Genomic DNA, 4,906 nt, shown 5'->3' with positions numbered 1-4,906 from the left:
AGTGAGGTCACAACCAAGGTTTCTTTAACAGGTACCCCCGATGTGCGCTATGGGACCACCCTTCGTGAGTGGATGGTTGAACAATGGAACAAGGCACACGGGTTTGAAGGACTACTATGAGATAGGAATAAGGAATTTGTTTCCAATGAATTTTCCTATTTATTTATTTGTTAAATAAATGTTGTAGTACCCTTGTGATACATTTTTATTATAGAATAAAAATGAATTGTTCCATTGAGTTATTGAATCATAGTACATACGAATTATTTGATGAAATAATGTTAATTGTATATATGAAATGATTCAATATGGATGCCTAGTGCATCAAGTAGCATTATTTGGAATAATGTTAAAATGGCTTAACGGCCGGAACGAATTGTAACAAGCGCGTTACATGTTTGAAATCTCGTAAGGACTTCGGTTCTAGTTCATGTTGAACGATATAGATTTCAAAGTAGAATCAATTTGTCAAAATTGGGATAACTATATAATCGTGAGCGTCACAGCTCAAGTGTTGAATACTTTAAATAATATTCGTAGTACGATTATATACGCTTGATTCAACTAGTCGGAAAATTTAGTTGATTTTATACCGTTAGTTGTGTTAGAATTAACTTGATCAAAAACCAAATTATACTAGTATGAAATATAATTTGAGACAAATTGTTGGGGACGTCAGAATTAAGCTTGAGCTTAACGGAAAATGCTAATTGAATTTAGCATTGTTGAAGTGCTAATTGTAGTGCTTAACAGCACGGGACATCCAAACTTTAAAATAGCATTGTGGAGTGCTAATTAAATTTAGCACTGTAAAGTGCTATGAGATTAGCACTTAGCTAGGAAGATTTGTGATCAAGCTTTACTTTGCTTATTCATGAAGTTGGATAATACTGGAGTGTGCTTAAGATAATTAGCAACTCTTTGTGTTGTTGAATTATAAAGCAACCAATTGGTTCATTTAAATTCACAAAACAGATTTGGTGCCTCGGTAACCAAACGGTGATAAATGTTGATAACAACTGAGTAGTGCTTTGCTAAGCACCAAATAATGCTTCAATGTCAGAAGCATTGATTCGTGTTTTGGCTTCGATCAATACCGAATGGATTCGTAAGTGCTGATTTGTTCGCACCTACGAGGTGTGCTAACGGGTAGCATACGTTTATTCTTTATAAGAATAAAGGAGAAAACCAAATTAATCGTGGATTAATACGGTTATGAGCGATCGATGTGGTGAACAATAAACACCTATTGGTGATTTCTGCGCAAGCATCGGTATCGTACTCGAGCGTACGACACGGTATTCACCTCAATCGAACGTTGTTGCCGAACATAAATATCAAGACGTTGATAAGTTCGAGTCTACCTCAAAGTGTGTGGGGTGAGACAATACTTTGGACAAGTAAGTACCTTTAAAATAGGGTTACCCGCATGAAATTCTTACAAATTGTGGGTACGTAGGAAGTTTTCCTACTAATGCCTGAAATGTGGGGGTGTCTTGCCAAAGGTGTGTATTGGTTCTTAGTACACGAGTCATATAGTTTGGATGTACATAAGAACACGATTAATTAAATCAATAAATTCATCGTTCTTTGAAGATGTACTTTTGTGAAGGTTCAATTTAGGAACTAGCACGTTGAAATGAACTTTCGACGTAGCTATGGTTGGAGGGTATGAAAGAGAACCCGAGCTCAAAGCTAGGCGTAGCAAGAGAGCTAGGACTGAAAAATCCTTTGGTCCAGATTTTCTGACGTACATGTTAGAATGTGATGTGCGTATTCTAACTTGTCCACTAGAAAATGAACCGGATTTTCTGACATGGTTGTTAGAAAACGAGTCTAGAACGTATGTAGAAGTAGTGACTTATACAGATGGACCAACACGAGAGAGGCTACCGAGAGTGAAGTAGATTCTATCTTAGAGATTCATACTTGGAACTGGTTGTTCTTCCTCCGGGTTGTAAAACCTTTGGATCCTTGTGGATCACGTGTCGGAAGATAAAACCGGTTGGTTATATTGAAGTAAAATGGCCGGGCTTGTAATTGTAGATTAATTGCAATGCGAGTGCCACAATTACTTCAAGATATATTCTCTTGTGATGAGAATGAAATCCATTAGTATGATACTTGCCATAGCCATTTAGCGAGACTTGGAAGTTCATCAAAATGGATGGATCGCTTTCTGAATAGACATGGAACGACCTGAGGGTTTGTGGTTCCACGCTGTGAAAAGAAAGCGTGTAATTGGTGAGATCATTGTATGGTGCGAAACAATTGTCTTAGTACTTGGCATGTACGTAGGTTTGATCATACAATGATGACCAACGAGTTTAGTATAAATAAAAGTGACAAGTGGGTCTACATAATGCGTACGATAGACGATGATATCACTATTTGTTTATACACGATAAACTCATCATGGGTAGTAACGATCAAGTGATCAAATTGATAAGTGCTTATTTGTCTATATTTTTCACCCTTTTCTCTAAGCTATTTTGCATATAGATCATTCCAAATTCCATGAGATTGGGACTAAATTGTGTTATTTTGTAAGGAGTTTGGTTTGAAAAGCTTTGGAAGCAAAAATGAGTAGTTTCATGCACTTTGGTGGTCATTGGAGTCAAAAGAAGCATTTTGGATGGATTGGGAGTCCATGGGATCCGAGGAGAAGCTAAGAGGAAGGACAAAACACTTCCAAGGGAACCTAAGAGTGGTGCTTTCAATGGTCTTGGTCATTTGGGCAAACCAAAGTAAAAGAGAAGCAAGCGATCATGCAATTGTAATTCCCGACCTGCACGTCGACGTCATAGTCGTTGGACCATATCTCGACCTAAAATTATCCATATTATGCAATTCTTGTCCCATTGGAAAGAAGACTCAAAGGGCTACAACGCATATTCAGACATCAAAGCCTAAAAAGGAAGCCACAGTGGTAAAAATCATCCTTGAAGTTGAAGTTCCAAACTTGCAGATTTCGCCCAAAACTGACCACTGTTTGGTAATTTGACAATATCTTGGCCTAGAAATGTCCAAAGGAAGTTATTCTTGCGCCATTTGAAAGGATACTCGAAGGGCTACAACTTTCATGAAGACATCAAAGCCTAATTCTGAAGGCAAAAGGGACAAAACTAGCCTACAAACCGAAGTTCTGTTGCAGAGTAGCACTAGACGCATCGAGATTGGGCAGAAAGTTGCGATTTTCATACTGTAAATGTTCGATGCGTCGAAACCCCCCGCCTCTGCTCCCTTTAGCTGAGTTTTCACTCATTTCTACATGGTTTTGAACCCCATTCGAACCCTAACTATTTTCTACTCTTCCCTTTCATATTTTAGTGTTAGATTAGGTGTAGATTTAGGTTCTTTATCATATTTCAAGCTTGTATTGAAGGATCTACACTTGGATTCCAAGATTTACCATCCATTTTTTTAGTGAAGTTTTCTTTCCCTTATTTCTTTTCCTTTGCAATGTTTATGTTTTACACTTATATTTTTGTGTTCTTTATGCTATTAAATCATGTGTAGTTAGTTTATGAACTTGAGTTAGGGTTGTATTTTCTATCTTGATGCTTGATTTGTGATTATTGCATAAAGGGAATTTTTGCCTACCTAGGGTTCTTGAGTTTATGAAGGATTTGTGTTTGTATATTGTTAATGCTTGGTGTACAACCTTCATTGGCATGTTTTGGAGGATTCTTGGCCTCAATGAGAGTTGGGTCAAGATTCCAAGCCACTCCTTGCATAACCCCGATTTTTCCTATGAAAATTGGAGAAATTGAGTGTTTTAGATGCTTTGTGTTCTTGAAGAACTTGGAGTTGATTCACCACGAGAGTGGGCAATTCCTTGTTCTAATCCTTGTTAGTTTTCTCACATGAGTGACTTATAGACTAGGATTCCTACGTGCATCCCTTCTATTCCTTGGTTGTGTGATTTTCCCCAATCCTTAGGTTGTGCTATGCATCTAGAAGATAATGCTCCATAGCTTGAGTCCTATTTCTTTATTTCGTGTTTACATCTTGTTAATATGTGTTTGGGTTACTTTGTTTAGTTACCGTAGCCTCAATCTCGTTATGATTTGTTTAGCTTCTTGTTGATTTCCTTATGCTAGTGCCTAGTTTCTTGTGATTGCATATTGCGTGCCATAACCTCCAATCCCCTGAGGACGAAATTACACACCCGTACATTCACCATCACTCATTTTTGCTACACAATCAGAAATCTATCAGGAACATGTTAAATTTGAGATTTGACATGAGAGGCATGGGCTTGGCAGATTTAATCTTCGAGATTAAAATCGTGAGAAGACCGAATGGTCTATGGTAAGCCAATCTCAATGAGTGAATTGAATCCTTGCAAAGGATGTTAATCAAGTGGCTTGGACACCGTTAGATACTAACGTACAACTAGCCAATAATCACGAAGACTGTATTTCTCACGGAGAATACGTTCAGATTATTGGTAGTTTAATTGTATCAATGGGTTGTACTAGGCCGGATGTTGCCTTAGCGGTTAACGAACTCGGTAGACATACGAGTAACCCTAGTGTCACGCACTAGAAGGCAACAGTGAGAGTTATGAGATACTTAAGGCATGCTCGTGACTTTGGACTGCACTATGTGGGATATCTAGCTGTGCTTGGAAAGTACAGTACGAGATATCAAAGGACGCTAAGTCCATTAAAGGCTACGTGTTTACGTAGGCCAGTGCAGTTGGTTGTATGGAAATTTTCGAAACGATTTGTGATAGCTAAGATCCATGATGGGATTTAAGCTGAGAGCCTTAGACGTGTGTCGTGGAAAGGCTGAATGGCTACGTCATTTGTTCGAGGATATTCCTAATTAGGAAAACTCGTACCTCCAATTTGTGTGCGTTGCGATAGTCAAGCAAAATTGGTTAAGTACAGAGTTAGAT

The sequence above is a fragment of the Ipomoea nil genome, unplaced genomic scaffold, assembly GCF_001879475.1.
Source record: "Ipomoea nil cultivar Tokyo-kokei standard unplaced genomic scaffold, Asagao_1.1 scaffold1173, whole genome shotgun sequence".
In the NCBI taxonomy this organism is placed as follows: Eukaryota; Viridiplantae; Streptophyta; class Magnoliopsida; order Solanales; family Convolvulaceae; genus Ipomoea; species Ipomoea nil.
Note: the sequence above shows the minus strand (reverse complement) of the source record.